The sequence below is a fragment of the Scyliorhinus torazame genome, chromosome 17 (assembly GCF_047496885.1).
Source record: "Scyliorhinus torazame isolate Kashiwa2021f chromosome 17, sScyTor2.1, whole genome shotgun sequence".
NCBI lineage: Eukaryota > Metazoa > Chordata > Chondrichthyes > Carcharhiniformes > Scyliorhinidae > Scyliorhinus > Scyliorhinus torazame.
Window position 1 is genome coordinate 24,625,289 of NC_092723.1, and position 25,903 is coordinate 24,651,191.

Sequence of the window (25,903 nt, forward strand, 5' to 3'; positions counted from 1 at the left end):
GAAACTGGAGCACCCGGAGGAAACCTACGCAGACACGGGGAGAACGCGCAGACAGTGATCCAAGCCGGGAATCGATCACTGGCACTGTGAAGCAACCGTGCTAACCACTGTGCTATTGCACCGCCCATATCAGGGCCTTGTTGATTGTGCTGAAACACAAAAGAACGAAAGGCTGGATTATCTATTGAAAGGTGGCAGCACCGACAGACTGTGCCAGAAGACAATTCGAGATTTACACCTCCAGGGGGGAGGTAACTTGGAACTGGGAGGGACCGATTCAGTTAAATCAGGTCTACATGGCTTATGGAGAGTTCTGGGGGCAGGATGGGAATAGTGAGATATGTGGTAGGGCGGGATTCGAAGGATAAGTGGGGGGGGGGGGGGGGGGGGTGGTAAGAATTAGGGTGGGAGGTGGCTCATGTGCAATATAAACACCAACATTGACTAGTTGTGCCGAATGGCCTGTTTCTGTGCTGTAGCTTTTACTTCATTCTATGTGATTATATGTTTCACCTCAACTTTTTGCAGACGCTGAACTTTTTTTTGTGCTGTGAGAAGGTTCAGCAGACTGAGGTAACACAAACAGCTTGATATTTGTGTTCTCGTTATTTATCTGTTTTCTGGTCCAACACTCAGAGGACTGACATTTGTGGAATTGTGACAAAAGCGCAAATAAACCAATGTAAATGGGAAGATTGTATGTGAGCAATGAGTCATTTAACCTCAAGCATGAGTCTGAGCCTGAAGCTGTCTGAATCTAGTCTCCAGGTGTAAATACACAGGCTGCCGCTGGTTACAAGCCCATTGATTGGAGAATCACACAGCAGAGCCCAGTAAACAGATGCAGAGTCTAACCTGAACTATTTTACCACAAGAATATAAATACAACTAAAACTCAAAATGTTTGAGGAGATCAGAAAGGATAGAATTGGGAAAGGTTGTTTGACCCCTGATTGGCCATGTACAACGTTTGCCTCTGTCTAATTTAGCTCATCTCTGAAGGGAAGTAATTAGCGACTGGGAAAACATCCAAGGGACAGGAAAATCTTCAGAATGGTAAAAGGTGGAAATAAAACTGGGAGTAAGAATAGAACGGGAACTCTTTCAACCAGGGGCACTTTGAATCATGGAACAAGTTATTAGGGAAATACACTTAGGTGGACAATACGATTACAGTCAAACAATAATTAGATGTGTTTCAGGAGAGAGAAAAAGGATATAGGGAAATGGGGAGATTGTGAATGTCCAGAATTGAAGGAGGTGAGTGAGGAGTCGGGTTGAAAGATATGGTGGGTGGATAGGGTTGGGGGTGATGGTGAGGAATATGGTGGGTGGAAAGGGTTAGGGGTGATGGTGAGGAAGTTGAGGGATATGGTGGGTGGATAGGGTTGAAGGAGATGGTGATTATGTGGCTGGTTCTTCTCACTCGTGAAGGAGGTTTTTTTTACAGCAATCAGGTGACTTTCATGCTCAGTTTTTTCAAGAACCAGCTCTCAAACTACCAATTCGTGGAACTCGAATTCACAACATGACGTGAATTAATGGCCTCTAGATTGCTAGTTCAATCCCTTAATCATAGAATAACAAACCGTGCCCCAATTCCGATGCACACTGTCACATGCTGACATCACAAGAGCCAAGCTGTCAGATTCTCGATATTGAGCAGTGGATCTGTCCCAAGGCCTGTGATCATTGGTAGGTTCACATCACCTGTGACCCCGGACAGACCTGTGGCTTCACTGGTGTCATGTGAGAGTACCTTTAAGAAATGGTTGTTTAAGAAATTTACCTTTAAGAAATGGGTGTTTATTAGTGATGTCAGAGTGTGGGTGGAGCTGAGCTGCCTGTCAGTGTTTTACTTTCGTTTTAGGCTATTTGCTGCAGGGTGTGTTTTAGTTTCGTTTTCAGTGTTGGAGCTGAAGCCAGACAGAGCAGGTGTACTGTTGATCTCTCTGCCATTAAAAGACTATCTCTTGATCATTTGGTGAATTCAGAATTATAAATGTTCTCAGTAGTGAATGTAAACCTAATGTGCTTCTGTTAAAAGGTGTTTCTTTTGTCTTCTGGATGTTGTTTGGGAAGTTATCAAGGATTACTTAGTGTTGTATTCTTTGGGGGTTGTATTTGAATTGATGGTTGCTAAGATGTTCACTGTATGTTTTAAAAAGGTGAACTTGAGTTCATAGAATTAACATTGTTTTGCTTTAAAAAATACTTTTCCATTTCTGCTGTACCACACCTGTATAGAGTGGGCCATGTGCTCCCATACCACAATCTATTAAAGGTTGTGGGTCAGGTGAACTCCATGATACACCATGGGATTCTCTAAACCCTGGCCCATAACACTTGGCTCTGAACCTGGGTTCAAGATCTTGAACTGTATTCTCTGGTCTTCCAGCTGCTTTCCTTGCTCACCCCAAAAACAAATGTCAGTCAGGCGATACCGCTGGGAGGCTGATTTATTCCAACTTCCAAGCAGCAAAGAAAAGGTTTCTGGTAAAACAATTAAAAAAACTATTCCAACCAAAATGTGATTTTCTTTTCTTTCCCTTTCTACAGGACCGTCCCTGGCTTTGAACAGATGTGGTCTTATTGAAATTACAGCTGAAAACTCTACATTTGCAAATGGTGGAACTGTCATTCAGTGGGACTTTTTGTGTGTTTGTGCTAAAGGGGATGGTGTCAGTACCCCCCCACATATCGGTGTTGCTTTAACAAGATGCAACAAGGTGGCAATGGAGTATAATGTGGGGAAGTGCGAGGTTATTCACTATAGTTGTAAGAAGAGAGAAGCAGACTATTTTAATGGGTGTGAAAATTGTAAGTCTTGATGTTCAGAGGGACTTGGATGTACTCTTACAAGAAGCACAGAGAATTAGTACAGTATTGAAGAGCAGCAAACAAGTAGGAAGTCAAATGCATGTTGGCCTTTGCTGAGATGGATTGGATTGCAAGATTAAAGAAGTCTTTCTACAATTGTACAGAGTTTTGGCGCGATCACACCTGGAATACCATGCACTGTTTTGGTCTCCATTTTTAAGGAAGGATATTCATTGTGGAATCAGCACAGTGAAAATTCTTCAGATTGATTCCTACAGGGTTGCTCGATAATGATCAGTTGAGTAAATTATTGGGCCTAAATTTTCTACAGTTGATAAGAATGGGAAGTGTTCTCATTGAGGGACTTGCAAGGGTAGTGAGGTTGTTTCCCCTAGTTTTTTTAAATAAATTTAGAGAACCCAATTATTTTTTCCAATTAAGGGGCAATTTAGCGCGGCCAATCCACCTACCCTGCACATCTTTTGGGTTGTGGGGGTGAAACCCACGCAAACACGGGGAGAACGTGCAAACTCCACACAGACAGTGACCCAGGGCCGGGATTCGAGTCCGGGTCCTCAGCGCCGTAGGCAGCAATGCTAACCACTGTGCCACCGTGCTGCCCTTTTGTTTCCCCTAGTTGAGGAATCTAGAAAACAGGGACAACATTTCAGGATAAGGGGCTGATGATTTAGGATGAGATTAGGAGAAATTCATAGAATACCTCCAGGGCAGAAGGCCACTTGGCCCATTGAGTCTGCACCAACCCTCTGAAACAGCACCCTACCAAGCTCACTCCCCCACCCTGTCGCCGTAACCCCACCTAATGTACACACCTTTGAACACTAAGGGGCAATTTAGCATGGCCAATCCACCTAACGCCTGCACTTCTTTGCACTGTGGGAGGAAACCGGAGCAGCAGGAGGAAATCCATGCAGACACGGAGAGAAAGCACAAACTCCACACAGACAATGGCCCAAGGCCGGAATTGAACCCGGGTTCCTGGCGCTGTGAGGCAGCAGTGCTAAGCACTACGCCTTTACTCAGAATTTCTTCACTCAGAAATTAATCTTATAATTCATTACCCTAGAGGGTGGCGGATGCTCCATTGTTGAATATATTTAAGGCTGAGATAAACAGATTTTTGGTCTCAGAGATAGGGGGATTAGGCGGCAGAGGAGCTGAAGATTAGCCATGATGTTTTGGAATGGCGGATAAGGCTCGAGGGTCATGACAGCTCAAGCCCACATTTATTGGTTGTTTTTGATCAGCTAGTAGTTAGCACCCTTCTTGGAGCTATGCAGGTTTATTTGGGCACCAAAAATGATAGAAAAAGGGAGTCGAAGTTGCCGTCTGTGGAAACACCAATACCTGGACCAGGCAAAGTCCTTGACTCTTGATTGACCTGTAATTGAATAGGTAGATCTCTCCTTGTGGGGTTAGGTTTATTCCCCCCTGGCTTCAGATAGCCCTTGGCAAGACATGGTGCAACCAATGGGGTAATCGCGGCTGGAGAAACTGGAAGAGCCTTGCAAGAGCTCTGTGTGCCAGTAATGCAGTGGTTTTAGCTGCTTAAACTCAAGTTATTTTCAATGCACAGAGGGTTTTAAAGACCAGACAGTACTAAAGCACCCCAGGCTGAGATAAAACAGGCTTTGACTCTGTCAGGGTGTGTACACAGTCATAAGCCCAGCCATCACTCTAAGTGTGGGTTCCTCTGCAGACTGACTTTTTAAACTGGTGACGGGTTTCTGTTTGTGTCAGATCACATTGGATCAGACTACACCCATGCACATTGCGTGAGTGGCTGAAGAGTTCAGCTGTAGCACCTATGACTGCAGTTCCTGAGGGAATAGGAATGAAGGCCTGAAGCCCCTAACTCACTGAAGAAAAGATGGTAAATGTACAAAGGAGACATCTAAAAAGTTAGAGTAACCACATGGAGCCAATATAGGTGGAAAGGATGTTATTCCAGTTAATATATTTAATTATCCAATTTGAAGTTATGAAATTAAATCATGAAAAGTAAAACATTATGAAGGTTAAAACATTTGGTCCCTAATTGCAGCAGCGCTCTCATACACTCCCCCAGACAAGATCATGCTTGTAGTATGTAGCATTCTCACGTCAACTCCGTAAACCTTCGCTCTCACAATATCTCCCTCTGGCAAACTTTACTCTTTCAATTTTATTGGTAAATCTTCTGTCTTCTCCCCTTTTGTTTTCTTGAAATTCTAAGAATGGTGTGCTGCATCCTCCCCCTCTCCCTTCACACCTCTTCACTTCCTAGGAATAGAAAATTCCAGAAAACTGATCCAATTACATTTATTTTCAGACCCAATAAAATACTCCCAGGACAAGTACATCACGAGGTTAGGTACAGAGTAAGTCTCCTTCAATCCCGTCCCCATCAAACACTCCCAGGACAGATACAGCATGGGATAGATACAGAGTAAAGCTCCCTCTACACCGTTCATAACAAACACTCCCAGGACAGGTACAGCACGGAGCTAGATACAGAGTAAAGCTCTCTCTACACTGTCCCCATCAAACACTCCCAGAGCAGATACAGCACGAGGTTAGATACAGAGTAAAGCTCCCTCTACACTGTCCCCATCAAACACGCCCACAGCAGGTACAGCATGAAGTTAGATACCGAGTAAAGCTCCCTCTACACTGTCCATCGAACATTCCCAGGACAGGTACAGCACGGAGTTAGATACAGAGTAAAGCTCCCTCTACACTGTCCCCATCAAACACTCCCAGAGCAGATACAGCACGAGGTTAGATACAGAGTAAAGCTCCCTCTACACTGTCCCCATCAAACACTCCCAGAGCAGATACAGCACAAGGTTAGATACAGAGTAAAGCTCCCTCTACACTGTCCACATCAAACACTCCCAGAGCAGGTACAGCATGAGGTTAGATACAGAGTAAAGCTCCCTCTACACTGTCCCCATCAAACACTCCCAGAGCAAGTACAGCACAAGGTTAGATACAGAGTAAAGCTCCCTCTACACTGTCCCCATCAAACACTCCCAGGACAGGTACAGCGCGGGGTTAGATACAGAGTAAAGCTCCTCCTACACTGCCCCCATCAAACACTCCCAGGGCAGGTACAACATGGGGTTAGATACAGAGTAAAGCTCCCTCTACACTGTTCCCATCAAACACTCCCAGGAGAGGTACAGCACTAACAAGAATAAAGCTCTCTCTTCAAATTATTTTACATAGCATATTATTATCATCTGAAAAGCATCGTCTGAAAGTGTAATGGAAGCAGATTCATTAATAATTTTCAAAAGGGAATTGGGTGAATATTTGACGAGGAAATATTTGCAGGCGCATGGGGAAAGACCAGAAGAGTGAAATTAATTCTCTTTGAATGAGTACACATAGGCATAAGGAGGCTTTCTTTACAATATGTTCCCATGGCTGTTCCTGGACAGCAGGTCTGGTATTATAATTGATGTTGTGCCCCTGATCTGCCGGGATCTGCCGGAGTTCCAGCACTTTCCCACTTTCTTGTTGCTCCTGAAAGGAAATGTGGTCATTGGCTGATTGTGAAATGACCACTATAATTGGATAACCGGTCAATACCAGAGAACACCCACTACTGCCTGTGGACCTCAATTGCAGATAAATAATACATGCAGGAGTTGGCTATTGTGGGGCGATTGTGGGAGGGCGAAGAAGTGATCAGAAATGTTGATGACAACGTTTTCGAAGCAACCTCCCACGCTGCTTATCCTTGAATATTCTGCACGAAGAACATTTGCTGCCACTTCCGGCCAGTGAATAACATGTGTCTCCTCTAATACAGCTGTTTGCAGGTCCTGAAACAACATTGGGAAGGGGAGGCAATCTGATCACCCAACAAGTAGTTGCAGATATTGGGGGTGTCTTGTTACCATGTCTAGACCCTTTGGTTAGGGCTTAGGCAGAGAAAACACACACATGGGACTTTAACGTGGATGGGAAGAGGAAATGTGAAGCTGGTCAGTACTGGTCCACAAGTGTTCCACCGGTGAACCCTCAATGTAACCATGGAGCAAGCAACTTGCCTTTTCAGAATTAGGAGCATACATGTAAGGTGGACACGAATAAATTCAAAGGTGAATTCAGGAGAAACCTATCTACCTAGAGAGTGGAACTCGTTACCACAGGAGACTAATGGGGTAGATACATTTAAACAGAAGTTATATAAACACCAAAGAGAGATAATGTTGATCGGCTAAGATGAAATTGGTTGGTTGGGGGGAGGGGGAGGCGTGTGTAAAACATAAATGTCAATATGGACAGGATAGGATCAATGATCTGGGGCGGAATTCTCCGCAATCGGCGCGATGTCCGCCGACTGGCGCCAAAAACGGCGCAAATCAGTCCGGCATCGCGCCGCCCCAAAGGTGCGGAATCCTCCACATCTTGAGCGGCCGAGCCCTAACCTTGAGGGGCTGGGACCGCGCCGGACTGATTTCCGCCCCGCCAGCTGGCGGGAAAGGCCTTTGGTGCCCCGCCAGCTGGCACGGAAATAACTTTGCCGGGCGGCACATGCGCGGGAGCGTCAGCGGCCGCTCACGGCATCCCCGCGCATGTGCAGTGGAGGGGGTCTCTTCCGCCTCCGCCATGGTGGAGACCGCGGCGAAGGCGGAAGGAAAAGAGTGCCCCCACGGCACAGGCCCACCCACGGATCGGTGGGCCCCGATCGCGGGCCAGGCCACCGTGGGGGCACTCCCCGGGACCAGATCACCCCTCGCTCCCCCCCCCCAGGACAGCGGAGCCCGCCTGCGCCGCCTTGTCCCGCCGGTAAGAGAGGTGGTTTAATCCACGCTGGCGGGACAGGCATTCCAGCAGCGGGACTTCGGCCCATTCGGGCCGGAGAATCGCCGGGGGGGGGGCCGCCAACCGGCGCGGCGCGGTTCCCGCCCCCGCCGAATATCTGGTGCCGGAGAATTCGGCAACTGGCGGGGACGGGATTCACGCCAGCCCCCGGCGATTCTTCGACCCGGCGGGGGTTCGGAAAATTCCGCCCCTGGTTCTGACCTTTAGATTCAATGTTATTCTCCCGCAAGTGATTTACTGAGCACCAATAGTTGTTGTGGTGTCATGGATGTTACGACACCCCGGGCGAGTGCGCGGGTCAGTTCCAGACACACAGACCCCAAAGTCCCAACATAAGTGAATTAACCAATAATTTATGTTTTCCTGAGATCTTCAACCCCTGACTGCTCCAATGAGTTACAGACGCCACATTCATAAGTAAAATGTTAACAAATTGTTTCTTGATAATAAGTGGAAAAGATGAATATGTAAAGAAATAATAATGGTCTACCTAATCCCCAAACTCCATCCCATCCTCCACTTAGACACATGGTAAAGGTTGGAGAAGATAGCAAAAAATGAGGATTCAGGGGAAAGGTTCAAGGTTACTCTTCGCTGCAACGGTTGTGGCCTCTGTGGAATCGATTTATTCAAGAGATTCTGGTTCCATCCTTTGACCACCGGATGTCGTTTTAGACAAGAATTCCAGGCCAATGCAATTCTGGCCCTCTACCTCCAGGTGGAGCCGCTGCCTCCCTGAGATATTACTGGGCTTTCAATCTTAAAGTTTGCAGACCTCTTGTTTGTCTGATGTCTGTACAGAAACACCGGCTGTATAATAAAGAATGCTCTCAGTTTAAGCTTCAATTTGAGCTCTTCCCAGCCCCTCAGACAGAGGGTTAGATCATTTTAGGCCTGTGGAAAAATGGCTTGTACTTTCCCATTCCAGAGATCTCTTACACAGCTCTGTTTGCTGTGCCTTTTAAACAAGAGAGCCTTCACAGGTTTGTCTGGCAGCTTCTAATATTGCCTGACATAGAGAGCAGAGAGAGAGGGAGAGAGAGAGAGCCTTCCAGTTGCAATCTGGCTAAATCCTTTTCAGCACTGGCAAAATGGTCCTTTCCAGAAGTTTCTGAAAAGCTCCACCAACACTAGGCAACAATATTAGATGGCTGAGAATTCTACATTCACCAACTGGCTACTTGCCAAGTCCATCAAATCGACAGCACAGGTTCTGTCGCAGAACCCAAAGAGGGACCTTGTCCATGAGAAGAGGGGTGTTTCAGTTTGTTCAAAATCTGTAGTTTAATTAGAAATCTCCGTGGTGCAGCATCTAGCAAGAAGACTGAAGGCAGGCAGCAAGCCAACACAGAACAGACAAAGGTTTACAACAGTGTCCTAACAAGGAGCAAAACCAAACCAAACCAACATACACACTCACGGTGCAAGGAAATAAACACCCTTCACTCAACACAAGCTTTGTGATGAGGATTTTCTTTTGCCACTAATTACAATATAATAGGAGCCCAGCTGAAGGTGGTAAATAGTGACATTGAACACTGTAAAGATGCACTTTCACAGACTTCATTCATGAAAACAAACATATTTATTAATAATAATTGTACAGCAGCTGCATGGCGGCTGTAGATATCTCCCAAAATGCCTCTGGCTAGAAGCCTCACTTACAATGGAATGATTTCACAACCTTGGTCACACAGACCACATGATACTTACTCTGCTCTGTTGCCCTAAAAGGGACAATCACCACATCCCTCTCCCTTTACCTCCATTCTACAATCTTCAAGAACTATTTCACTCAGTCCTAAATATTAACTAAACATTATTTATAATTGTCCAATTCAAGTACATTTTTAAAAAGTGTTTTTCTGTTCCTTGTAGAGCAGTGTAATTTTGTTGTTGGAGGTGTTTCCACAGGATTGACATTAACAGAAACTGCAATAACAGGTACCTCTTCTGGAACAGGCAATTCATCACTATATGCTTTCACAGAGACATCAGTTATGTCAATAAGAGGTTGATCAGTAACTTGGGGGTTACAGGTTCAAAAATGATTCTTGATGGTAACACTGACTGCTACACCATTTCTCTATTCCTTACATGTTTATAAACGATCTGTCCCTCCACGTCCACTTGGTATGGTCTTAGAGATAATAAACCTGGGTATCCAACTTGACTCGCAACCAAAGTTTCCCATGTATTCAGCTTCATATGTAATGAGGCAGGATTGATTCAGGATCTCATAGTTAGGGATCCTCTCGGAAGGAGCGATCACAATATGGTGGAATTTAAAATACAGATGGAGGGTGAGAAGGTAAAATCAAGCACTAGTGTTTTGTGCTTAAACAAAGGAGATTACAATGGGATGAGAGAAGAACTAGCTAAGGTAGACTGGAAGCAAAGACTTTATGGTGAAACAGTTGAGGAACAGTGGAGAATCTTCCAAGCGATTTTTCACAGTGCTCAGCAAGGGTTTATACCAACAAAAAGGAAGGATGGTAAAAAGAGGGAAAATCAACCGTGGATATCTAAGGAAATAAGGGAGAGTATCAAATTGAAGGAAAAAACATACAAAGTAGCAAAGATCAGTGGGAGACTAGAGGACTGGGAAATCTTTAGGGGGCAACAGAAAGCTACTAAAAAAGCTATAAAGAAGAGTAAGATAGATTATGAGAGTAAACTTGCTCAGAATATAAAAACAGATAGTAAAAGTTTCTACAAATACATAAAACAAAAAAGAGTGGCTAAGGTAAATATTGGTCCTTTAGAGGATGAGAGGGGAGATTTAATAATGGGAAATGAGGAAATGGCTGAGGAACTGAACAGGTTTTTTGGGTCGGGCTTCACAGTGGAAGACACAAATAACATGCCAGTGACTGATGGAAATGAGGCTATGACAGGCGAGGACCTTGAGAGGATTGTTATCACCAAGGAGGTAGTGATGGGCAAGCTAATGGGGCTAAAGGTAGACAAGTCTCCTGGACCTGATGGAATGCATCTCAGAGTGCTAAAAGATATGGCTAGGGAAATTGCAAATGCACCAGTGATAATTTACCAAAATTCACTAGACTCTGGGGTGGTCCCGGCGGATTGGAAATTAGCAAACGTGACACCACTGTTTAAAAAAGGAGGTAGGCAGAAAGCGGGTAATTATAGGCCAGTGAGCTTAACTTCGGTAGTAGGGAAGATGCTGGAATCTTGCCTTCATCAAGGAAGAAATAGCGAGGCATCTGGATGGAAATTGTCCCATTGGGCAGACGCAGCATGGGTTCATAAAGGGCAGGTCATGCCTAACTAATTTGGTGGAATATTTTGAGGACATTAACAGTGCGGTAGATAACGGGGAGCCAATGGATGTGGTATATCTGGATTTCCAGAAAGCCTTTGACAAGGTGCCACACAAAAGGTTGCTGCATAAGATAAAGATGCATGGCATTAAGGGGAAAGTAGTAGCATGGATAGAGGATTGGTTAATTAATAGAAAGCAAAGCGTGGGGATTAATGGGTGTTTCTCTGGTTGAGAATCAGTAGCTAGTGGTGTCCCTCCGGGATCAGTGTTGGGCCCACAACTGTTCACAATTTACATAGATGATTTGGAGTTGGGGACCAAGGGCAATGTGTCCAAGTTTGCAGACGGCACTAAGATAAGTGGTAAAGCAAAAAGTGCAGAGGATACTGGAAGTCTGCAGAGGGATTAGGATAGGCTAAGTGAATGGGCTAGGGTCTGGCAGATGGAATACAATGTTGACAAATGTGAGGTTATCCATTTTGGTAGGAATAACAGCAAAAGGGATTATTATTTAAATGATAAAATATTAAAACATATGCTGCTGTGCAGAGAGACCTGGGTGTGCTAGTGCATGAGTCGCAAAAAGTTGGTTACAGGTGCAACAGGTGATTAAGAAGGCAAATGGAATTTTGTCCTTCATTGCTAGAGGGATGGAGTTTAACACTAGGGAGGTTCTGCTGCAATTGTATAAGGTGTTAATGAGGCCACACCTGGAGTATTGTGTTCAGTTGTGGTCTCCTTACTTGAGAAAGGACGTACTGGCACTGGAGGATGTGCAGAGGAGATTAACTAGGTTAATCCCAGAGCTGAAGGGGTTGGATTACGAGGAGAGGTTGAGTAGACTGGGACTGTACTCGTTGGAATTTAGACGGATGAGGGGGGATCTTATCGAAACATATAAGATTATGAAGGGAATATACAGGATAGGTGTGAGCAGGTTGTTTCCACTGGCGGGTGAAAGCAGAACAAGGGGGCATAGCCTCAAAATAAGGGGGAGTAGATTTAGGACTGAGTTAAGGAGAAACTTCTTCACCCAAAGGGTTGTGAATCTATGGAATTCCTTGCCCAGTGAAGCAGTCGAGGCTCCTTCATTAAATGTTTTTAAGATAAAGATAGATAGTTTTTTGAAGAATAAAGGGATTAAGGGTTATGGTGTTCGGGCCGGAAAGTGGAGCTGAGTCCACAAAAGATCAGCCATGATCTCATTGAATGGCGGAGCAGGCTCGAGTGGCCAGGTGGCCTACTCCTGCTCCTAGTTCTTATGTTCTTATGTTCATTTCCCATAAATGAATGTGCTGCACTATGTGAATCATGGCTTGCTTTGGCTGACTTCTACCATCCCTGGCAAATCTGGAAACATGAACCTCAGTCTCATTCTGAGATGATGGCTCATTAGCGATTCTGCTGGTGGAACTCCCGTTGTTGCATGTGGAGTGGTACGATAGCCCAGGAGGAATCATGAGATTTTCGACTCCAAGGTTCCTCCTGAAAGTTGCTTTCGGCCAGATTTGAACATTTGGTTGGGTCTTTCGGCTGGTCAGTTTAATCCTGGGGGGTAAGGTGCAGTAAGGTGCGTTTAATACCATTGAGAGCAGTGATGTTTTGGAACTCAGCACTTGTGAATATGGTTCCATTGTCTGATACCAGGACTTCAGGTAATCCTGGAGTTGAAAAGCATTGGTGTAATCATTCGATGGTAGCATGCGATGTGGGTGACTTCACCTCAAAATTGTCTATCCATTTAGAGTGTGCATCAGTCATGGGGAAAAACATTGCGCTTTGTTGACAGTGCTTGTCTCGCTTCTCGATATCAGCATCAATACCAGGCGATCACATGTAACTCCAGGCAAGCATCTGAGAGGTGCCAGGATGGGCTTTGTGTAATTCAGTTAGGCGCAGCTCTCTGTTTTGTACAGGAGTATGATGCCATCCTGACAACTCAATTCATTCCTATGGATAAAGAATGGCATTTCCTTGCAGACTGTCTCATTTACCCATCCTATAAGTATTTTGTCTCTTACTTTGGACAGAAGTGGATCCCAATTGGTCCAGTTCCTGGTCTGTTTCGCAACGTGTCTAAAGATTCAATATCCTGATGATTTCTTGTGGTATTGGAGTTGTAAGGGACCTTCATGATGATCCCGTTATTTCCCCTTCTTTATTTTGCTGTTATCATTTTGATCCATTGAAGCTTAATGGCCATGGCTCTTGAAGAAAAAGAATGAGGAATTCAGAAATTGCAATACAGTATATGGTGCTGGTTTTTCAAACAGGAGAACTCGGACATTTCGGCACCCAACAGATGGGGTGAGACTTTATTCGGTTGGTTGACTGGTAACCAATTAAATGGCCAAAAGGTAACAGGTGGTGATTGGATCCTGCCTGAACGGGGTGATTTCCAGAGACTTAAGGAAAGCAGAGTTGAGACCTGGACACATGGAGAAAATTACCTGCTCTCTTGCCCTCATGTTTTCTCCAGAAATGCTGCGAGCTGCTGTATTTCTGAAACTGCGGAGACCTGAATGAATCAACAGTGAAAACCATTGCAAACCGGAAAGCAGAAACCTCAACCCTAAAGCCTGGTTTGAAGGACAGGGTGCTGGAAACAACGATGTGAAACAAAGGCTCTTGGGCAGAGTTCTTCATCCCGCCGCACCCATTTTCTGGTGCGGCGCATCCCTGCCGGCAGCGGGATCCTCCGACCCGCAAGCCAGCCAATGTGGTTTCCCATTGTGGGCATCCCCACGCCGTCGGGAAATCCACGGGTGTGAGTGCACTGCTGGTGAAATGGAGGATCATGCCGACGGAGAATCCAGCCCCTTATCTTTTACATTTATTTTCACCCCTCTCTTCTCCTTGGTGTTTCTCTGTCTTGTGTGTGTGGGTGCAGAGAGTGAGGGCAAGTTAACTGGTGGATGAGGAATTAGATAATAGTTAACCAGTTGTATTTGCTGCATATTTCTTCATAGTTCTTGTTATAAATAAAAAGTAATTGTGTTTAAATTTGCAAACCTGGTGACTGTAATTATTGGGCAGCCAAGGGCCATAGACTTTGGGTATTTTTCGAAGAACTATTGGTTAATTTGTTAACGCCCATTGTTGAATTCTGCCGCGGTGAGTCCTCTTTGAAGAGATCCAAGAGTGGTTTCTGGTGGTAAAGCATTTATCATGGAGGTACTGGTGCGTCTGAGCAACATTATTGGCGTCTCCGGTGCGAATTGGCAACATTATTGGCGACATCTGACGAGACTCGACTTAGAAGTGATTTTGTCACTCCGAGACAATCCACAAAACTTTGCATTAGAAACCCAACTGAGAAAAGTGAAAGAAACCACAAGTGTAAGGCCCGTATCGATCAAATCTCCAAGATTCGGAAATGTGTATTAACTTGCATGCGTACTAACAGGGATATAAGGTAAACTCGTTAAATTTTGTTGCGTAAAACTATCGGGAGTATTGTGAACCGGAAAATTGCCAAGGCCATACCCGCTGTTCGAACCGCTGCCTTATTCCCCCTGTCCCAAATTAATGGTAGGAAAAGAGATAATAGAAGCAATGGCAGCAAAGGCAATGGACGCCTAATGAACCCGCAGGAACCCGAGGTCGCAGCGACCAGTAGAGCAGAGCAGTGCCCCATATGGGAAGAGGAATTGAGAAAGTATTTGAAGGGGAAAGGATGGCCCCTTTTGTCTGAGTTTTGGTCAAATGAAGAGTCAGGTCCAGGAAGCATAGGACAAACTTGGTGGGACAACCTAACCAAGGTCCTTAAAAAGAATGCAGTGAAAGTCCGTAAGCCGATGGCAATCGTGTCCTGTTTGGCACAATTGCGAGGCATAGAGGAGGTCGTGTGGACGCTCCGCAGACAGCTAGTTGAGAAAGAGGAGAAGAATGAGGGAAACTTTAGTGAATGTGAGAAAATTAATGAGCAACTCCGGGAACAGTTGGTAGCTAAAGATAAAGAGATGGCTGATGTCAAACGGGCACACCAATCTTGTATAGTTCACCTTAGCAGCTTTCAGACCCAGTACGATAAGGCCTACCAAGATACACAGCGCGCAAATTTGCTACAAGAGACGGAACAGCAGGTAGAATAGTGAAAGAAACAGCGCGCAAATTTAAAGACAGCTTTACGAGCGCTACATATTTCCACAATGGAACAAAGATAGAGTACAGTAGCTCACGCCAAATGTAGGCAACAAATAGCAAAGTTACAGTCACTGCTTTCAGTGCAAAACAGTTTCAGAGATACCTTTGGACCGAATTTAGATCAGAATGGCCCCAATTGGCAAGAACTAAATGAAACCGCCCATAGATGTGTGGAGGATACAGAACATCAGAATAGAGCCCCCCAGGCCCCGAAAAGGAAAGCACCCGCACCACCGACTGCACAGGCAGCACACACACCCATGAATCCAGTCACCACACAGCGCACGTCGCAGGATCGCGAGGAGCCCAATTTCGTTTACACCACCCCACTAACCATCATCCAATTGAGAGATGCCTGCGCCAAAATTGAACCATTTGAACCCACAGCAGATCCGCATAATTTCTTTGAGAGAGCACGACAGCAAACAGCTATGTACGGTCTGGACGAACTGGAGGACGTTAAGCTTATAGTCAAGGGCCTTGACCCGTCCATTAGCTCAGCTTTACCAGAACCCCAGAATGTAGGAGGAGGAAGCCTCCAGGAGATGAAGGCAGCTATTTCGGATACAACAGAGGAGATCCGGTAGAAGGTTTGAACCGATGTAAACAAAAGAAGGGAGAGCATCCGACTGCATATGCAGGTCGCCTTTGGATCCATTTTAAAGTGGTATTTGGGGAATTGAACCGCACAAACTTAGATAACGACAACACAACTAAATGAACTCATGCTTTCGTCTCCCACGCCACAGAAGCAGGTCAAAAGGCCTGTGTAAGTTACGACCCTGCAGACGCCACACATAATGAAATTTGGGTTTTAAAAAGACTCTCCAGAGCTTGGGATCAATCCCTACATAGAAAGGCAGGTCAGGAGAAGGCAGAAGCAAATATGCACCCAGTTAGAACGAACCAGGGACCCGCATTGATAAACGAGGGTAGAGGATAAGTCCAGTATCCCAGGGAACCATACCCAAGGGAGCAATACACCAGAGAGCCTGCACCATCTTACACGCCCCGGGGGTCATGTTACAACTGTGGGCAGTCAGGACACTTCGCCCGAGATTGCAGGAGACCCCCACCACCAGCTAGACTAGCCCCCAGATATGAGAGAGAACACCACCCACAGCAGCTACAAGGTCCCAGCTGCCCCATGCAAACTGTGAGCGCTTACCCACCACTTCTCACGGCAGGGACACCTCAGCAATGCCACTTCATTTTTGTTTCTCTCCTCCTTCCTCTCTTATTCGGTCACACTACACCGACTCCAGATGCTAGTTACACCCCAGGCCAAATGTGATTGCGGCTAACAAATATATAAAACTGGCCGCCCCGAAATTCGGCTGGTTAAGATAAGCCTCAACCTCCCATAGTTGCGATTTAAGAAAGACTGGTCGAAGAAATTGTCCGCTCACATCGACCACAAGCAGCGGGATTCCTTGCACTTAAACAGAATGTTTTTTCGGATGTCTTGTCTCTAAAATGGTTATTTTAATTTTTTAAAATGAGGGAGTTACACGCGGTGACGATTCTAATGGGCAATTGAAGTTGAAGAGAGAAAGACAAACAAAACGAGATGTTAACCAACGATAACAACAAATATTATGCTTGCACCCTCAGGAATATACGAAGAACGAAGAACAAAAAGACAAGAAGAAGACAGGACTGATGACCTCCATTGTGATCATCGCTGGACTCCTACAACTGCGCGCGTTGACAGCCTTTGCACCCCACACCACACCGGCCCCGGACATGACCATACGATATGAGACCCCGAGCCCGGATATCACCCCTCACATGAAAATAAACACTGATAGCCCCCACAGGGTGCGGAAACATTGTAAAATGGTATTCCCTTTCCTATACAGTAGAAGCCCTTTTGGTAACAGCAATACTCTGCAGTGTCGTTCAGACACTTAGAATGGCGAAGGAGAGCCTCCCGCTCCCCGATATATACACTCCGAGCCCCTTTCCTTGGAATCCACCAAACCCCACCAACGTTTTAAACCTTTTTCACTGACAAAATAAAAAGATTGTACTTCTTCTCTGACTGTAATAGATTAAGTAGAGATGTGATGTTGCTGTTTATTTCTTAAAAATTTTTGTAATGTACAGAAGTTCCTTTTTGATATTTGCCAGCAGCATGAGAGTAGCTGAGGTAATGATAGTTAGAGGTTCCCTTGTGTAAATAAGTTAAATGTGTAATGATTAAATGTTTCATAGTGGTCCCTTGGAATTTATGAATTTATGATGTATTGATAAAATTAGGTAAATGCTCCAAAAACATAGGACAGATTAGTGTAGAACCTGTCCTTGACCAAGGGTAACCGGCACACCAAAGACGGATGAGGATCAACAGTGTGATCCACCACGCTTCGCGTTCAGGATCAAAAGGACGGGATGTAGCCATCTGGGATGGTCACTTACAAAGGATCACAGGAAATATGGCCACCTGCAAAGGACCATGGGAAATAGGGTCAACCCAGGACTCAGACGCTCAGAGCTTATGGATAACTAGAGCTATCGAAACCCCCAGTTACTTTGCATTTTAATGGCCCATTTCCCCAGAACAAAAGACCTGTACTCAGGTAACAGATAAAGAAACAGACTCACCGGCGCCACTCCCTTTGCTCAGGGAGCCCAAAAATCAAAGTCAATGACCGCTCAGGACACGCCCCACCATCAAGGCACCCGCCCCTTTATTGGCCAAAATCGAAGGCAGTAATCGAAGCCTGCCGAATTATTGGGTCCAAAGCTAAGGACCGTCCAAAAGAGCGCGAAACCCCAGAAAGATAAAGAGAGACACTGCCATGTGTTCAGTCTCTCTTGGTCCCGGTGCTCGGTCTCTCTTGGCCCTGACCTACGCCTAAAACCAAGTGTAGCATCACGACCAGAAGACAAGTTCAAGACCAACGATCACTACCAGACGGATGAAACCAGCAGAAACGAAGTCACTTCTCCAGACCCAGCCACGCAAGATCCTAACAACGGCCTCGTTCCTCTGCATAAAGCCGGGTGCCTGAAGTTAAGTACAGGTTGTTGTAGTGTAAAGTGTAGTTTAGTTTGTAGTGTTTTATGTTGCATGTCGAAGTAATTCTTGTGTGTAAATAAATTAACATTGAACTTGAACTAGCTAACTGGTTGTTTGGTCTTTGATCGATGTCTTGTAAAACATTGTGATGGTATCATTTGATACCTGGCGACTCTGAAAAGCAATATTATCATTAATAACTGTCATATCAGTATCCAGTTGAAAAGAGCAATATTATTGGCATCTCCGGTGCGAATTGGCAACACCACTTTAAGCATTCCTGACTGATCATCTATTCTGTATCTTTTTTATTTTGTTGACGGCTGAATTTGTTTCCCACTTCAAATCTGTTTCGGCAGTTTTGGCATCACAGCTGGCTGTAGTTCCTGCCCTAATTGGTGAATGGCACCATTTTGTAAACCCTTATGCACCTTTTTCAGAGCTTTCCATTGCCAGCAATATCTCCATTGCTCATTTAAAATTTGTCCACCTCCGCAAGCACTCTGCATTGATTAGCGTCTTTGTTCTCACCACAGCTTAACCTATCCTGTAACATGTCGTTCAGGGTGGCTCCAAAATCACAATACTTCGATAATTGCTTCAGTTTAGCAATGTGAGTCGCCTGGTACTCTCACCCTTGAATTAAATTTGAATTTCTGGAATATGACTGATGGTTAAGGCTGTATTTGAGCCTTCAGTAAAGCCAAGGGCTCACGAAATGATTTGGAGTCAGGCAAGCTTGGGGCTGTAAGACTGCAAATGAGGTCTGAGTTCCACAAACACTTCTGAGAATTGCTTTGGTTCGGCGTCTCCCCTATTGTGTTTGCTGAGAAAAACTTAAAGTTAAAGCCGCCAGTAGTCCCCAAGGACTAATGGCTGCTCTTCCCTTTTTGAGAGAGAGCCGACTGGCGGTGATTTAACCCAAGGGTCACCACACCTCAGGTGAGGGGCAAGGTTTGAGAAGGCAAGGGCTTCATGGATAACCCAGCTGGCATGGCAATTGAACCAATGCTGTTGGCATCACTCTGCATCACAAACCAGCTGTCCAGCCAAGTGAGCTAACCGACCCCCATAACCAAGGTGCTCAATATGTGTGTCCAGTCATCCTTGGAGGTGTGAAATGGGCCTAAAAGCCCGATGTGAGGGATTCTGGCAAGTACAATCTTTTCAGACTTCAACTAAAACAGAATGCTCACAGGTGTCGGACAGAGGCATTGTCAGGATAATTTATCCTCATCGCCAGATATAAAGATGCACTTTCACAGACTTCATGAGTAAACACAAAAGGTATTTATTAGTAAGAATTGTACAGCAGCCTCATGGCTATAGCTAGCTCCCAAAATGTCTCTGCCTAGAAGCCTCTCTCACCATGGAGTGATTGGTCAAAACAGACCATCTGACCCTTACTCTGCTGTGTTGCCCTTAATGGGACAATCACCACAAACATCCAGGTTCAGATAGCTTGTTCACTTGCTCTCTTAAGTAACAGTAGCAATGACACTGCTTGGGGATAATGCTCAGGGACACCAGTCCTCCTTAATTACTGGCACCACTGCCATTTCCTCAGGGCATTCTAACCCTCCCTTTTGACACTTTGTATCCTGGTATTTTGGAAACGTTGGTCCTGGCTTTTTAAGGCTTGATTCAAACTCCCAGGGGTTAGAAACTAACAGCAGAAGAACGCAATCCCATTCCCTTCTCCTTCTGGTAGTCAGGTCGACCCCAAAACTCGGCATGTGTTCCAATTGAGCGCCTGATTCCGCACTGCTAAGTGAGATTCTCCCACCAGGAAGGTTTGAGATGCATATTAATTATAGTTAGTTAATGTGTCACATCGATTTGATATTTAATGTGACTTAAGGTTGGAAAAAGATAAATCATTACTCTCGCTTGGAAATGAGCACTGTGCTGTCTTTAAGTTTTTTTTGTTTTAAAAAAGTGAGTTTTAAGAAAGGAACTTGTTCAAACTTTGATTTTCAAATGCTGGCCGTTCATTAAACCCCATCAATGTTCCGCATGGACGCAGGCAATTAATAAAAACTGCACATTTTAACAGAGTATTTCAACACGAGAAATTCTTTATAATTAAGAGATCCAGTCAGTGCCTTGTGACCGGAGGCGCCTTCCCCCCCTTGATTTATGAGTCCCATTCCATTGCGTCTCATGGTGATTAGCACCTCCTGATATACGGAAACATCCAGTCTGCAGGCATTCCCGTTCTCACCTGCAACCTGTCTCTCCTTTGGTTATCTGTCTAAAGCACATATACTGTGGTCAACACCCTTCTAAAGTAGTTTGTGATTTACAAGTTCCACAATTCCCTCCCTCCTTCTCCTGCAGCAGCTTTCAGTGGACTGAACTCCTTCACATGTTAACAATGTGAGGCATGAGACAAATCTCAGCATTACTGAAGGGGATAAGTACAAGATGTGAAGTTGAGATGTCTCATCCTGCGCTCCCCGGGGACAGCTTCCCTGCCTAGAGCGACCACCAGGTTTTAGCCATCTCCGCCTCAAACTCTTTTTCAACAGACTATGAGGCTCTTCACCTCTTTCCTTCAATATATTGACAGGTTGTCGCAAAATGGGGCGGCACGGTAGCACAGTGGTTAGCACTGTCGCTTCACAGCGCCAGGGTCCCAAGTTCAATTCCCGGCTTGGGTCACTGTCTGTGCGGAGTCTGCACGGTCTTCTCGTATCTGCGTGGGTTTCCTCCGGGTGCTCCGGTTTCCTCCCACAAGTCCCGAAAGACGTGCTGTTAGGTAATTTGGACATTCTGAATTCTCTGTGTGTGTGTGTACCCGAACAGGCGCCGGAACGTGGTGACTAGGGGCTTTTCACAGTAACCTCATTGCAGTGATAATGTAAGCCTACTTGTGACAATAAAGATGATTATTAATTGATCCCAGCCTCGCTCCTTCCGACCTTGATGGGATGCTGCATCGAGCCTTCATCAGGGGTCTTCGGTATATATATATTTCTTTAAGTAGGAATTACGGGAGAATTCTTTCAGAGCAGCAGCATTAACAAGTTACAAGAATAAATCCCTGAGGTGAGCATCGTAACTTGGTTCCAGACACAACTACAGTTTCCTCCCAGAAGAGTATAAGAAAAAAGCCCCCAGTTTTCTTGGCTCAGCCACTGGCTCTGTTTCTTCAGCTCCTAAGGTTGAAGCTCTGGAACTCCATCCTCTCTCTACCTCCCCTTTTTAAGGCACTCTTTGAAATCTGCAATGTTGATCTAGCTTTAACTATTTGCCTTAATAAATCCTTATGTGGCTCAGTCTCAAGTACTATCTGATAAGGCCCCTGTCAAGTACCTTGGGACATTTTACTATGTTAAAGGTGCTACATAAATACAGGTTACTGTCATTGATTGGACAAGGGGATAATCATAGAATCTTTACAGTGCAGAAGGAGGTAATTCGGCCCATCGAGTCTGCACCAGCCCTTGGAAAGAGCACCCTACTTAAGCACACGCCTCCACCCTAACCCCGTAATCCTACCTAACCTGTTGGACACTAAGGGGCAATTTATCATGGCCAATCCACCTAACCTGCACATCTTTGGATTGTGGAAGGAAACCGGAGCACCCGGAGGAAACCCACGCAGACACGGGGGGGAAAGTGCAAACTCCACACAAATAAACAGTCACCCGAGGCCGGAATTGAGCCCTGGAACTGTGAGGCAGCAGTGCTAACCACTGTGCTACCATGCCGTGTTTAGGTTTAAACAAAATGCGTTGAGCTTGTTTGGCTAGTTTCCCTTCTTTTAAACTTGTTGGGAGTCATTTTAGCTTTGAAAAATTAAATCAAAATGGTGGGCATTATGAAAAAAACAATTAGATATCACCCTTGTTATCCCATTGTCCAGTTCAAGTTCCCTGCTGTTATGCTCCAATTTCTCTTGGTTTAATGACCGGAATATCTTTTCTGCTCACTGAGAAGAGCTGTCAGTGGTGTCAGTAATTAAAATATTTTTCTGCTTCCGCTGTCTAGACCAGCCTTGATCACTGTCAGGTCAAGTATAATACAAGCACAGCCCAGTAATGTGCCTCCAGTACCAACCTCTAACCAGTGCTCTTCACAGTGTCAGACTGACCCGTGCATTACCCACAGTCACCACCCTTCTTGTTGCTTTGAGCAAGATTGTTGAGTTGGTGCCAATTCCCGCGATATTATTCGTAATTCGGCGTTGTGAACCTGAACACAGGGTTGCCGTAAACCCATTTTCTGGCAGTGCACCTGCCTGAATGTCAGACCAAACAAGATACCCTGCCCCCTGTGCTGGGTGCCAAGCCATTTCCCAAAGATCATTCCAAATCACCGACACTCCAAACTGCAGAGCCAAAGTTGAAAACAGGCTGCTTGCTTTTAATTATCATTAATGTCAATGTTCTTGGGGCGGCACGGTGACACAGTGTGGTGAGCCACGTATGGCTGCGTAAGGCTGTTGTATATATGTTCTACTGTTCTATCAGTATCGTTATCTCCACTGTTGTATATACTTATTGTTATTGCTGTTCTGTTATTGGTTGTTGCTGTTGTACTGTTGGAATGTTATTATTGGTGCCGCTGTTGGCTCTGCCTGTGGCTCCGCCCAGCTGTGGAGGTATAAAGCCTGTTGACCTGGGTCAGCCCTGCAGTGCGGGAGGAGCTACAGGTCGGTGCATATTTAGCTTATTAAAGCATCGGTTCACTGCTTCTCAGCGTCTCGTCTGAATTGATGTCTATCATGCAGTGGTTAGCACTGCTGCCTCACTGCGCCGAGGACTCGGGTTCGATCCCGGCCCGGGTCACTGCCCATGTGGAGTTTGCATATTCTCCTCGTGTCTCACCCTCACAACCCATAAAGATGTGCAGGGTAGGTGAATTGGCCATGCTAAATTGCCCCTTAATTGGAAAAAATGAATTGGATACTCTTAAAACATTTTTTTAATTAATGTCAATTTTCTTAAATGGTAAACATTTTAATTACTGTCGAATAGATTTTGAATAGAAACTTTTGGAGAGCCTGGAGACGCTCTGAGGTGGTTCGCTTTTTGGGGGAGAGGAGTTTAAGGAGACATTTAGCCGAGGTGTTCAAAATTGCAAAGTGTTCTGATAGATTAAATGAGTAGAAATTGCTTCCATTGGCAGAAGGGTCCGTAAAAAAACAAGTCATTCAAGGAGTTTGGCATAAACCAGAGGGGAGATGGGCAAGTTGTCATCAACTGGATGGTGTTCCCTGAAAGGTTGGTGGAAGCAGATTCAATGATAACTTTCTAAAGTTAATATAAATGTGATGAACGGTTACTGCCTTATCATCATGTAAGGTGATGTCCCCTTTAAGACCAGGCTTGGAATCCTGGGGACTCCGCCTCTGGCTCCGCCCATCTGGGAGCCATACATAAAGGCCTGCCTCATGGTCTGTATAGCAGTCAGCTCTCGTCCAAATCTGTAGCATAGTTATTAGCCTAATAAAGCCTTCTTTACAGTTTAATCTCTAAGCATCATTATTGAGGGTACCTCAATTTATTACGCTAAACTAGATTCAGGATGGACGCAGGCCTAAAACCAGAGAAGCTCAATCTGGAAGCACGAACGCCGGAGGCAAAGGAAATTTTTAAATACTGGCTGCGGTGCTTCGAGGCCTACCTGGACTCCGCAGAGACTCCCATCCTGGGGCCACGCAAGCTGCGGCTACTCCACGCCGGGGTGAGTCACAGAATCTCTGCCATGCTCGAAAAGGCGACGACTTATGAGGAAGCGATTGAGTTGCTCCGCAAGCGGTTTGTCAAACCCGTCAATGAGGTGCACGCCCGGCATCTGCTCTCTACCTGCTGGCAGCGCTCGGGGGAATCGCTCGACGAGTTTGTTGAGAAACTCACCGCGCTGGCCAGGGACTGTGACCATCAGGATGTGACAGGGGAAGTCCATATGAACCTGCACTTCAGAGATTCTTTCGTGTCCGGCATCCGCTCGACCTACATCTGGCAGCGACTGCTCGAAAACGGGGCAAAAGACCTCCAGGAGGCGCTAACGCTCGCCTCCTCGCTGGAGGTGGCCCGACATAACTTGGGTACGTACCCTGCGGACTCTGCCAGCCCCCCCCCGGACTTCCTCAGACTCGCCCGTAGTACAGGCCTGCGCCACGCGGCGACCCGCTCACCATGGGGGCACACTTTGCTACTTCTGCGGGCTGGGCCAGCACCCATGCCCACGCTGCCCAGCCCGCTCCGCGATCTGCAGCGACTGCGGGAAGAAAGGGCACTTTGCGAGGGTCTGCCTGGCCAGACCCAGGGGCCAGAAAAACAAAGAACAGCCGGCCCAAAAATCAGGCTCTCAGGCCCGCAGGCCTCGCCATGCTGCTGCGCACCGACCCGACACGTCCTCTTCTGACGCGTCATCAGCCTCGTGCGAATCATGGGAGTGGCCATCTGGTCGGCGGCCATCTTCTCGACCCGACACGTGCGACCAACGGCAGCGGCCATTTTACGACTCTGACTACCCGCGACTGGGTGCGATCACCCTCGATCAAACTCGGCCAAAACACCTGCAGAACTCCATGATGCAGGTCCAGGCCAACGGGCACGACACTGCATGCCTCTTCGACTCCGGGAGCACGGAGAGCTTTATCCACCCTGAAATGGTAAGGCGCTGCTCCCTACGCACCCATCCCACATCCCAAACCATAGCCCTCGCATCTGGGTCCCACTCGGTACAACTCACAGGGTACTGTATTGCGGATCTCTCGATCCAGGGTGCCAAATACACCCGTTTCAAATTTTATATCCTCCCTCACCTCTGTGCCCCCCTGCTGCTCGGACTGGATTTCCAGTGCAGCCACCGAAGCCTGACACTGAAGTTCGGCGGACACTTGCCCCCCCTCACGGTGTGCTGCCTTGCGACACTGAAAGTCGCACCCCCCTCGCTATTCGCTAACCTCACTCCCGACTGTAAGCCCGTCGCCACCAGGAGCCGGTGCTACAGTGCCCAAGATATGGCTTTTATCAAGTCAGAGGTCCAGCGTTTACTGGGAGAGCGGGTCATCGAGGCTAGCAACAGCCCTTGGAGAGCGCAAGTGGTGGTAGTCCGGTCCGGGGAGAAGAAACGGATGGTCGTGGATTATAGCCAGACCAGAAACCGATTCACGCAGCTTGATGCGTACCCCCTTCCTCGCATCGCGGAAATGGTAAATCGGATCGCCCAATACCGAGTCTTTTCCACGGTCGACCTCAAATCTGCCTACCACCAGCTCCCCATCCGACCAAAAGACCGCCTCTATACTGCCTTCGAAGCAGCCGGCCGGCTCTTCTACTTCCTCAGGGTCCCCTTTGGTGTCACAAATGAGGTCTCCGTCTTTCAAAGGGCGATGGACCAAATGGTGGACCAGTACGGTTTGCGGGCTACATACCCGTACTTGGACAATGTCACCATCTGCGGCCATGATCAGCAGGACCATGACGCTAACCTCAAAAAGTTCCTCCAGACCGCCCGAGCCCTCAACCTGACCTATAACGAGGGCAAATGCGTTTTCCACACCACCCGGCTGGCCATCCTCGGCTATGTCGTGGAAGACGGGGTCCTAGGTCCCGACCCCGACCGCATGCGCCCCCTTAAGGAACTCCCTCTCCCCCGCAGCCTCAAGGCCCTCAAACGGTGCTTGGGGCTTTTCTCCTATTACGCCCAGTGGGTCCCCAAGTATGCGGACAAAGCCCGCCCACTCCTAAAGACCACCACTTTTCCCCTCTCGGCTGAGGCTCAATCGGCCTTCAACCGCATCAAGGCCGACATCATCAAGGCCGCCA

At 46.5% G+C, this 25,903-nt stretch overlaps 1 protein-coding gene and 1 long non-coding RNA gene across 8 annotated transcripts in view; one reads left to right on the forward strand and one right to left on the reverse strand.

The window, feature by feature from the left end:
* The window catches only part of LOC140393790 (uncharacterized), a 275,755-nt gene that overhangs the window by 241,072 nt on the left and 8,780 nt on the right, over positions 1-25,903 (forward strand). The window lies entirely within an intron of this gene.
* mdfi (MyoD family inhibitor) overlaps positions 1-25,903 on the reverse strand; it is a 132,181-nt gene that overhangs the window by 81,258 nt on the left and 25,020 nt on the right. For 2 of the 7 annotated variants that reach the window (XM_072480222.1, XM_072480219.1), the window contains exon 2: positions 12,967-13,152. The exons of the other annotated variants lie outside the window; for them this stretch is intronic. The gene's annotated coding sequence lies outside the window, so the exon portion shown is untranslated. The remainder of the gene's footprint in view (positions 1-12,966; positions 13,153-25,903) is intronic. 7 annotated transcript variants of the gene reach the window in all.